We start from the raw sequence: 12,156 nt of genomic DNA on the forward strand, positions 1-12,156 counted from the left end.
TGTATTTCTCTGAGACCAGGTTGCTTTGTAGTAACAAAGGAAAATTACTAGGAGAATTTATACTGAACAAGAATATAAATGCAACATGTAACGTGTTGGTCCCATGTTTCATGAGCTAAAATAAAAGATCCCAGAAACGTTCCATATGCACAAAAAGCTTATTTCTCTAAAATGGTGTGCACAAATTTGTTTACATCCCTGTTAGTGAGCATTTTCTCCATTGCCAAGATAATCCATCCACCTGACAGGTGTGGCATATTAAGAATCTGATTAAACAGCATGATCATTACACAGGTGCACCTTGTGCTGGGGACAATAAAAGGCCACTCTAAAATGTGCAGTTTTGTCACACAACACAATGCCACAGATGTCTCAAGTTTTGAGGGTGCATGCGATTGGCAGGCTGACTGCAGGGATGTCCACCAGAGCTGTTGCCAGATAAGTGAATGTTCATTTCTCTACCATAAGCCGCCTTCAACGTCATTTTAGAGAATTTGGCAGTATGTCCTCACAACCGCAGACCACGTGTAACCATGCCAGCCAAGGACCTCCACATCCGGTTTCTTCACCTGCAGGATTGTCTGAGACTAGCCACCCTGAGGAGTATTTCTGTCTGTAATAAAGCCCTTTTGTGAGGAACAACTCATTCTGATTGGCTGGGCCTGGCTCCCCAGTGGGTGGGCCTATGCCCTCCCAGGCCAACCCATGGCTGCACCCCTGCCCAGTTATGTGAACCCCATAGATTAGGGCCTAATCCTTATATGAATTGTAACTCAGTAAAATCGTTGGAATTGTTGCATGTTGCGTTTATATTTTTGTTCAGTGGTGGTTAGGAGAACTAATGACAAAGGTTAGGAGAATTTATACATAGCAGGTTAGGTGAACGCTTGTGGTAGCCCAAGGGAGTGCCTCTGACTGATGGGGTCTCTGAACTTCAGTCCAATACTCTACCAAAGCCCATCTTTATTAGCCAATAGAGATCCTAATTAACATGTGTGTGGCCAGTGGCATTGAATGTAGAACACATTATTTCAGTCAGCCTGGCCTCATAGCCATATGAAACATACTATACATATTTCTGAGCACCTCCCAGACATATGATATGTACTAATGGTCTAGTTAATTTAGACAGAAACTAAAGTAGGGAGGTTGGTCGGGGAGGATGGGTAGGTGAATACTGGGACCGTCTAGCAATCCAAAGGTTGCGTGTTCGAGTCGCGTCGAGGACAACTGTAGCATTTTAGCAAACCCTTCCCCTAACCCTTATTCTTACCTTAACCAAATTCACCTAACCTGCTATGTATAAATTCTCCTAACCTTTGTCATTTTAGTTCTCCTAACCTTTTACGTAAACGATCCTAACCTTTGTCATTAGTTCTCATAACCACCTATGGCTGCACCCCTGCCCAGTTATGTGAACCCCATAGATTAGTGCCTAAGGAAAATAAGAACTAGACTTGACTTATGTTACCCAACTCTCCAAAACCTACCATAGAAACTTAGAATACTTTGCTACGGCACCTTTCAAATCATATCAGTATTTCGTTCTCATTATGGAGTCCAGCCAATTTCTGAACCTTCAAGTGGACATCCAACCAAAGGCTTAAGATCTGCCACATGGCCGATGGCTGTCAGCCTGCCATTTTTACTGAGTCTTCCTCTGCCATGAGACGTTAGTCCCCTCTATCTGTGGCCAGCATTCACAAACCCATTTTGGTGCCTGTTGTTGTTTTCTTACAGGGAAACACCACCTGCAATGAAGAACTGTGCCTCACAGAATGCAAAGTAAGTGGTCAACGCCTAGCTATCGACCAATGGGGAGCACCCACTGTTTGGAATTATAAAACGAGCTCCAAACTAACAAACTGCAAAAGCCTCAATCAGATTCAGAACCACTGTAGTGAACAGCGACATCATCTGAATTCTGAAGGTTTAGTGTAGTTTATTAGGCTCCCCATTAGCTACTGCACATGCAGCAGTTATTCCTGGGGTCCACATAAAACATCCAAATACATGACAAAGTACAGAACAGTAATAGACTAGAACAATATAAGATATTACATTAAATTCAAAATAAGAAATACAAATGAAATAAGAGTTATATATAGGAAAGACACCAAGAGACAACAAAAATACTATTATTTACACACAATTCATATATACATATTCATATTCTTATATTCAGTACAGTTAAATTAGATCTTTCGAAAGAGAGGCGCTGTGATACAATATGTTTTTTATCTGTTTTTTTAAAGCTAAACTAGCTTTTTGCCTGAGTAACCTCTGGTGGCAGAGCATTCCACGATGACATGGCTCTATACATAACTGAGTTACGCATTAAATCTGTTTTTGGTTTGGGTACCGTGACGAAACCCATAGTGGTGTGTCTGGTGGGGTATGGATGTCTGTTTGAAGAGGATGCAAAAAGATTACACAAGTGGTTAGGCATTTTCAACACATTTTATAAGACTTCTCCTCAACCAAGTCTATCATGCATGATGTTGATGTTAGTTCTCTGTGTGCAGTTAAGGGCAAGGCATGCTGCTTTGTTTTGAGACAGCTGCAGCTTTGCTAGGTCTTTCTTTGCTGCACCTGACCATATTACCGGACAGTAATCAAGATGGGACAAGACCAGAGCCTGAACAACTAGTACAATTGATCTGTTTCAAAAACGCAGAACATCTTTTTTATAAACAGACATACTTCTCCTCGTCTTCACAACTTTGTCAATATGACTTGACCATGATAACTGACCATCCAATGTTACTTCTAGGAGTTCAGCTTCTTCAACTTGTTCAATGGTCACGCCCTTTATGCACAACTCCAGTTGAGGTTTAGGTCTAAGAGAATGCTTTGAACCAAATACAATGTTTTTTTCCCCAGCACCCCATGCCAGTCTTAGGTACAGCCATCCCCATCGGGAGAACATAAATCCAGTAAGGCCTAACCAGGAAGAAAGAAGCATAGAAGCCTGGGAGAATAAGTATCCCCTGAATGGTCCGATAGCCTGTTTTCAGCCACATTTACTTTACCAAACAAACCTTTAGAATTCTAAACGATAGGGAATAAAATGCAACTAAACGGAAATAGACCTCTCCATGGTTTCTTTGAAGTCCCAGCCAAAGTGTAAAGTGTGAACACCCCCCAGTGTTGACCATACTAATTTCCACAACAGAGAGTCGATGGATTCACCGTCTGAAGCTCACAGCAGCATCTTCCTGACAGAACGTTTTACCTGCTGGGTAGAGAAAACTGCATGTGTCATACAAATCAGACTTCAAACTCTCCTCCATTAATTACACAAGAGGGGTGCTTCTACCACAGCAACCTAATAAGGAGTCTCTCCAGGCCAGCCAAGCCATTAGAGCTAAGGGAACTCTTAGTAAATAGACAGATAGGAGACGGCACTGACACTTTGCTGTATGCAAATCTTCAATGAACATCCATTGGGGATCTAAAATAGTCATGTTGTTTTGTCACACTGTCAATCACGTTGAAATGTCTTGTAACCTTTATTCATACAGGTGATTCTCATTGAGATAAAATCTATTTGGCAAGAGAGAACTGTTTAAGAACTGCAACGTAAATGCTAATAAACTGAGCAGACACGTCCAATGCCAGTGGAATAACAGCCCTACAGAGTTCTTTATTACACGCGTATGGTTAATGCTTAAAGCTGGAATCCTTAGTGGTGAAACTTTCCTAGTCCGTTTGCGATATTACAACAACAACAAAAAGTTACTGCAAACAACAAACACCGTTTTGTCTTCATTGCACACGTGCGATGGAACAGCAGAATACAGTATGCACTGCAATGTTCTTACCACGTTGTGCCGCCGCTTCGGCAACAAAACAAAAAACAATAACAGAAGTGGGGCGGACAGTGGCGCTGTTTCCCCTACTAAAGACACCATCTTTAATGACAGTGATGAATATTAATCCATTCTTGAGGCGACCAAAAGTTTATGTGGGATGCATGCTATATGCATTACCTTCACTTTGGGAAACATTATGAACTGATCTCGATCCCAAAACCTGTAACACTAAATATGTGCCTCAATTGTGCAATAATGAGCTCATCTCATCCCCAAAGTTTTGCTTATTTCCACGTAAGGCACATTTGGCACAGTTCTATCCTCCTGCCACTGAGGTACGTGGCTACAGAAGAAATCAGTCGCAACGATGTTGTGAGAGAGAAAATCGCTGGCCAGGAATGGGTACCCACCAGGGGAAGCAGCTGATCAACACAGTGACGACAGCAGTAGCAGCTAACAGAGTGACGTGGGGGCTGGGTGACTAGATGGGGACTTCTGCACAGCGATGCGAGATGTGTGTATGCATGTGTGTGCGCATGCATGTGGTTGTGTATATGTGTATGTGTGTGTTTTCAGTGACGCAAGAAGGTGTTGTTGACATAGATCCTGGGTACAAATCCAAGACACCAACCAAGTCTTTCTGATGGAGTCTCTGTCTGTGACTGTGTGCAGTTGTGCAATTATGAAAGGAGGTGCTGTGTTGACATGATAGCTGTAAGGGTTGGTGTGAGGTGTGACCCAGGTGCGGTGCAGGATAGACAGTACGCAGTAGGCAGAGATGGTGAAACAAGGATCTTTACTGGTGGTCCAAAAGCCCGGATACAAAAAAATGGACTTAAAACATATAAAAGAAAGGTGGAGCAAATAAGTCTCCAAAAACAGGCTGACAGCCAAAATACGAAATAGTAACTATGACTGAAAATATAAAGAAACAGGGAGAACACTTCTTGAGTAACTGTACATACTTCTCAGATCAGACACTGATTAGTACTGCTGAGCATAGAGAAACTAGCAGAGACAACTGAGCAAGGGAACACAGGGAAGTGAGGGCATAAATACACAGGTGAACAGGTAGACACAGGTGACACCAATAGGATGATGATTAGTCCAGACTGTGAGTAAGGAAGTGCCTAAGGTTGTCGGAGGATGACACCTAGTGGATCGCTCCGGAACTGCGACCCCCTCCTGTAACAGAGAGCCCTGTACACATCCAGAATAACACCAAAGAGATGAACTGAGTGATGTTTAATCTACACCTTAAAAGAGTGTGAACGTGTGTGTGTCCTCCGTCTCTAGGTGTCCCTGTCCAAGCATGAGCAGAGACAAACACTACGGCCATTTCAAGACAACATATGGAGGCAGACTCAGAAGAAGAAAAGCCTAAAGTGATTTTAAAGTCTACCAAAAGCCTGAATTGATCAGCCTCAATTCCCAGTGGCATTAGTCAAGGTTCATTCTGGTGACAGCAATCATCCAGCACAATAAACTCAACTGGGATGCGCAGAAGTGAAATCGATAGCTTCATTATTAACTGCATTACTCAAGCCAATAATATCACCCACTCAGTCTTCCTCACTCTCTCTCCCCGACACACCTTAAAGATATTGAACTCATTTCAAGATTGTGGAATTTATTAAAAGTGATTTACTGTTGTCTCTAACCAAAATCTAATTAACCTGGCAGCAGACCCCACCTGGCACGATTAAATTGTGGTGTTCTATCTTTTCAAAACATCTAATCCTGGACCATTTAACGGCTTTCTTTGGGCTGAATTATTCGTATAGCCTTACTGTAGAGAATATCAGCAACATGGATTGATAACTTTTGTCTGTTACCATTCTCTAAAATAATACAGAGCATACAACTCTCGATACTCAATAGGTTTTTGCTGGTTACATCATTCCTTCAACTGCAGCCCTGGCTGACCCACTACAAAGCACAAGAGGGGAGATGTTATTGTTTTTCTCATTAGCTGCTCAATTAGATTTACGCAGGTTGACATTTATTGTCATGAGTTGTCCTGGAAGCAGCACTGAACGATTTCCCCTAAGATAGGCCAACTGCAAAGTCAAAATTATATTGTGAAAATTCATGAAAACAAAAATGAGCTTTTTGCTATGGTTATGGTTAGGGTTAAGGTTAGGTTTAGGCATTAGTGTTAGCAGTGTGGTTATGGTTAGGGTTAAGGTTAGGTTTAGGCATTAGTGTTAGCAGTGTGGTTAAGGTTAGGGTTAAGATTAGGTTTAGACATTAGTGTTAGCAGTGTGGTTAAGTTTGGGTTAAGGTTAGGTTTAGACATTAGTGTTAACAGTGTGGTTAAGGTTAGGTTTAGGCATTAGTGTTAGCAGTGTGGTTAGGGTTAAGGTTAGGTTTAGGCATTAGTAGTGTGGTTACGGTTAGGGTTAAGGTTAGGTTTAGACATTAGTGTTAGCAGTGTGGTTATGGTTAGGGTTAAGGTTAAGGTTAGGTTTAGACATTTGTGTTAGCAGTGTGGTTAAGGTTAGGGTTAAGGTTAGGTTTAGACATTAGTGTTAGCAGTGTGGTTAAGTTTGGGTTAAGGTTAGGTTTAGACATTAGTGTTAACAGTGTGGTTAAGGTTAGGTTTAGGCATTAGTGTTAGCAGTGTGGTTAGGGTTAAGGTTAGGTTTAGGCATTAGTAGTGTGGTTACGGTTAGGGTTAAGGTTAGGTTTAGACATTAGTGTTAGCAGTGTGGTTATGGTTAGGGTTAAGGTTAAGGTTAGGTTTAGACATTAGTGTTAGCAGTGTGGTTAAGGTTAGGGTTAAGGTTAGGTTTAGACATTAGTGTTAGCAGTGTGGTTAAGGTTAGGGTTAAGGTTAGGTTTAGACATTAGTGTTAGCAGTGTGGTTATGGTTAGGGTTAAGGTTAGGTTTAGACATTAGTGTTAGCAGTGTGGTTAAGGTTAGGGTTAAGGTTAGGTTTAGACATTAGTGTTAGCAGTGTGGTTAGGGTTAAGGTTAGGTTTAGACATTAGTGTTAGCAGTGTGGTTAAGGATAGGGTTAAAGTTAGGTTTAGACATTAGTGTTAGCAGTGTGGTTAAGGTTAGGGTTAAGGTTAGGTTTAGACATTAGTGTTAGCAGTGTGGTTAAGGTTAGGGTTAAGGTTAGGTTTAGACATTCGTGTTAGCAGTGTGGTTATGGTTAGGGTTAAGGTTAGGTTTAGACATTAGTGTTAGCAGTATGGTTAAGGTTAGGGTTAAGGTTAGGTTTAGACATTAGTGTTAACAGTGTGGTTATGGTTAGGGTTAAGGCTAGGTTTAGGCATTAGTGTTAGCAATGTGGTTATGGTTAGGTTTAAGGTTAGGTTTAGACATTAGTGTTAGCAGTGTGGTTAAGGTTAAGGTTAAGGTTAGGTTTAGACATTAGCGTTAGCAGTGTGGTTATGGCTAGGGTTAAGGTTAGGTTTAGGCATTAGTGTTAGCAGTGTGGTTATGGTTAGGGTTAAGGTTAGGTTTAGACATTAGTGTTAGCAATGTGGTTATGGTTAGGGTTAAGGTTAGGTTTAGGCATTAGTGTTAGCAGTGTGGTTAAGGTTAGGGTTAAGGTTAGGTTTAGACATTAGTGTTAGCAGTGTGGTTATGGTTAGGGTTAAGGTTAGGTTTAGGCATTAGTGTTAGCAGTATGGTTAAGGTTAGGGTTAAGGTTAGGTTTAGACATTAGTGTTAACAGTGTGGTTATGGTTAGGGTTAAGGTTAGGTTTAGACATTAGTGTTAGCAATGTGGTTATGGTTAGGGTTAAGGTTAGGTTTAGGCATTAGTGTTAGCAGTGTGGTTAAGGTTAGGGTTAAGGTTAGGTTTAGACATTAGTGTTAGCAGTGTGGTTATGGTTAGGGTTAAGGTTAGGTTTAGGCATTAGTGTTAGCAGTATGGTTAAGGTTAGGGTTAAGGTTAGGTTTAGACATTAGTGTTAACAGTGTGGTTATGGTTAGGGTTAAGGCTAGGTTTAGGCATTAGTGTTAGCAGTGTGGTTATGGTTAGGTTTAAGGTTAGGTTTAGACATTAGTGTTAGCAGTGTGGTTAAGGTTAAGGTTAAGGTTAGGTTTAGACATTAGCGTTAGCAGTGTGGTTATGGCTAGGGTTAAGGTTAGGTTTAGGCATTAGTGTTAGCAGTGTGGTTATGGTTAGGGTTAAGGTTAGGTTTAGACATTAGTGTTAGCAATGTGGTTATGGTTAGGGTTAAGGTTAGGTTTAGACATTAGTGTTAGCAATGTGGTTATGGTTAGGGTTAAGGTTAGGTTTAGGCATTAGTGTTAGCAGTGTGGTTAAGGTTAGGGTTAAGGTTAGGTTTAGACATTAGTGTTAGCAGTGTGGTTAAGGTTAGGGTTAAGGTTAGGTTTAGACATTAGTGTTAGCAGTGTGGTTATGGTTAGGGTTAAGGTTAGGTTTAGGCATTAGTGTTAGCAGTGTGGTTAAGGTTAGGGTTAAAGTTAGGTTTAAAATCAGATTTGATGACTTTGTGGCTGTTACAGAACAAGATTCATAAAAACACTAACCTGCGAGATTTACCCCTTTGAGAAGCCCGGGGCCACACAGTGGAAGAGGAGGGGAAAGTCATGTAGGAGTGGTATCATCTTGACAAGACGCTGCGTCTGACCTTCCCAGCCCTGCTCTGTCAGGGCAAGAGATCATTATTATCCTACTGAATTTAGCAGCAGATAGCCTAAATGGTGCAGAGCAGTGTAAAACGTCATTAATCTAATGTTTGGACTCCAAACTGATGGTTAGAGGAGGTCTGTCAGCATAGCAGTAGGCTACTACATAAGAGGGTAAAGATCTAAGGATTGTGTTTTATGGCATTAAATATAAAAATGTGCTGCCATTCCACACTGAGTTTGTGATAATAAAATGTTGCTTTTTCTCATTCATAGAAGTATGTTGTGGTGGCCTCCCGAGTGGTGCAGCGGTCTAAGGCACTGCATCGCCGTGCTAGAGGTGTCACTACAGACCCGGGTTCGATCCCAGTCTGTGTCGCAGCCGACCCATGTGGCGTTGTCTGTGTTAGGGGAGGGTTTGGCCGGCCGGGATGTCCTTGTCCCATCGTGCTCTAGCGACTCCTTGTGGCAGGGTGCTGACACGGTCGCCAGTTGTACGGTGTTTTCTCCGACACATTGGTGGGGCTGGCTTCCAGGTTAAGTGAGCAGTGCGGCTTGGCAGGGTTGTATTTCGGAGGACGCATGGCTCTTGACGTTTGCCTCTCCTGAGTCCATACAGGAGTTGCAGCAATGTGACAAGACTGTAACTACCAATTGGGGGTAAAAAGTACCCAAAATATATATTGTGGTTAATTTATTTTATTTTATTAGGCCAACTACTGACTGTAAATATTTTGGTTTTTTAAAGTATTTTTACCAACTTTTTGTTTTTCATGACTTCTTGAGTGATTCTGAGCTACAATATCTGTTGGTTTTGACCTATGGAGTTTCTGGACTAATGGATAGTCAGTTTGTTTGGCTTGGCTAGGTAGTTAGCTAGCTAGCTGACTATGCAATCATTTGAATGATGCATCAGCACCAGCTTTTTTCCACTTGCCCTGGTTGAATGAACAATGTGGACAGCGGTGTGAGGGGTTGAGAGAGGCCTGCCTCGTAGGGGACTGTTTCCTGACTACTGCCGAGGTGTGGTGGTCTTTCTACTGCTTATAGCTGCTAAAGCATCACCCAGGTGGGTGCTACACTTCAGTGGTGGACTGTCCAGCCTACCTACAGAGGAGGAGAACACGAACGAGATGCCTGATGAAGAGCTCCGGGCCTGTCTAAGTAACTGACTGACGCTGCTCCCTCTCTGTGCCATCGAAGCTCCCTCCGCTTAAGCTACTGCCCAGCCTTTCTGAACTGCCTGGCTGAACAACACCTTATCATGTGAAACTGTGGAAGCCCATCACCCAAGACGATTGTTTTGCTTATTTTAACTGCGTCTTTGAGATTCTCTTCGTCATTAAAATTACTATATAAAATACATCTATTATTATTAAAGGCAGGTTACATTTTGCATTTGGTTGTCAACAACACAAACAGGCTAAATTGTATTGTAAACTGTTCTTCGTACTACAGACATAACAGAGCCGGTGTGTGGCAGCAAATTTATCGTAATTACTTTTCTCCTAAAGGACACTTTTTTTGTCTCCTGAAGGATCTGTTGAGCACATCTGAATATTAATGGAACAGTTGCCATGAACAGCAGGCATCTGTCAGCAGTCTGGATCAGATTCATCACTTTAACCTGCTCTGCTCAGTGTGTGTTGCTCTGCTCTGCGAGAAGTGATGAGTTTCTGGAGCATAGCAGCTGCTTCGCTTTTTCTCTCACACTTCAAGAGTTGATTAAGATGTGTGTCTGTGTGTATGTATGTACAGTACCAGTCAAGGAGGATTACATTGAAATTGCAACCAACTTTCTATGGCTTGTTTTAGAAATAGTAATATTTGGGAGATGATTGAGTGAGACAACCTTACTAATTTGCTAGAGAACCAGTTTGGATTTAAGTATAATTTTGTATGACTGAAGCTTTTATTGATAGGTCTAATGCTTTAATATTTAATCATTTCTGTCCTCCGAATTCATATTCATAATATAAATAGGCCCGTTTAATTTTGTCCGGCTTGCCATTCCAAATAAAATTGAATATTTTTTCTCATATAATTTAAAAAACTGTTCGCTGGGATAATACTAAAGAGTTAATCAGGGTGATTTTTCCACAAATAGACAGGTAGCAAGATCTTAGCTATTTTTGCTAACTTTCTATTAAAATGTATTGGAGTGAGATAATTTATATCATTTGGGATAAGTATTCCGAGTATATCCACATCACCATCACACCATTTTATTGGTAAACTACATGGTAATGTACATTTTCAATTTTTTTGTGATCCAATAAATAATATAGTACATTTATCATAATTTGGTTGTAATCCAGAGAGGTTAGAAAATGTATCTAGATCCTCTATGAGGCTGTGGAGGGATTGAAGTTGTGGATTTAAAAGAAAACATGAATCATCAGCGTAAAATGACACCTTTGTTTTTAAGCCCTGGATTTCTAATCCCTTGTTATTATTTTTGGATCTGATTTGAATAGCTAACATTTTGATGGCCATAATAAATAGATAGTGGACAACCTTGTTTTACTCCTCTTGACAGTTTAAAACTTTAGGAGAAATAGCCATTATTTACTATTTTACACCTAGGGTTACAATACATGATTTTAACCCATTTTATAAGAGATTATCCAAAATTGAAATGCTCCAGGCATTTATATATAAACTCCAGTCGTAATTCATCAAATGCCTTTTCAAAGTCTGCTATGAATAGCAGGCCTGGTTTCCCAGATGTTTCATAGTGTTCTATTGTTTCCAGTACTTGCCTTATATTATCTCCAATGTATCGTCCATGTAAAAAACCTGTCTGATTAGAATGAATAATGTCCGACAATACCTCTTTAATTCTATGTGCTATATATTTTGCTAGAATTTTGCACACTTTTGGCATTCTCTCAACCAGCTTCACCTGGAATGCTTTTCCAACAGTCTTGAAGGAGTTCCCACATATGCTTAGCACTTGTTGCCTGCTTTTCCTTCACTCTGCCGTCCGACTCATCCCAAACCATCTCAATTGGGTTGAGGTCGGGGGATTGTGGAGGCCAGGTCATCTGATGCAGCACTCCATCACTCTCCTTCTTGGTAAAATAGCACTTACACAGCCTGGAGGTGTGTTGGGTCATTGTCCTGTTGAAAAACAAATGATAGTCCCACTAAGCCCTAACCAGATGGGATGGCGTATCGCTGCAGAATGCTGTGGTAGCCATGCTGGTTAAGTGTGCCTTGAATTCTAAATGAATCACAGACAGTGTCACCAGCAAAGCATCCCCACACCATAACACCTCCTCCTCCATGCTTTACTGTGGGAACTACACATGTGGAGATCATCCGTTCATCCACACCGCATCTCACAAAGACACGGCGGTTGGAAACAAAAATCTCCAATATGGACTCTAGACCAAAGGACATATTTCCACCGGTCTAATGTCCATTGCTCGTGTTTCTTGGCCCAAGAAAGTATCTTCTTATTATTGGTGTGTAGTGGTTTCTTTGCAGCAATTCGACCATTAAGGCCTGATTCACACAGTCCCCTTTGAACAGTTCATGTTGAGATGTGTCTGTGACTTGAACTCTGTGAAGCATTTATTTGGGCTGCATTTTCTGAGGCTGGTAACTCTAATGAACTTATCCTCTGCAGCAGAGGTAACTCTGGGTCTTCCATTCCTGTGGTGGACCTCATGAGAGCCAGTTTCATCATAGTGCTTGATGGTTTTTGCAACTGCACTTGAAGAA

At 41.3% G+C, this 12,156-nt stretch overlaps 1 protein-coding gene across 1 annotated transcript in view; it reads right to left on the reverse strand.

Moving 5' to 3' along the window:
* The window catches only part of LOC121549880 (dipeptidyl aminopeptidase-like protein 6), a 335,968-nt gene that overhangs the window by 288,313 nt on the left and 35,499 nt on the right, over window positions 1–12,156 (reverse strand). The gene's annotated exons all lie outside the window — the stretch shown is intronic.

This window comes from Coregonus clupeaformis, chromosome 34 (genome assembly GCF_020615455.1).
Source record: "Coregonus clupeaformis isolate EN_2021a chromosome 34, ASM2061545v1, whole genome shotgun sequence".
NCBI lineage: Eukaryota > Metazoa > Chordata > Actinopteri > Salmoniformes > Salmonidae > Coregonus > Coregonus clupeaformis.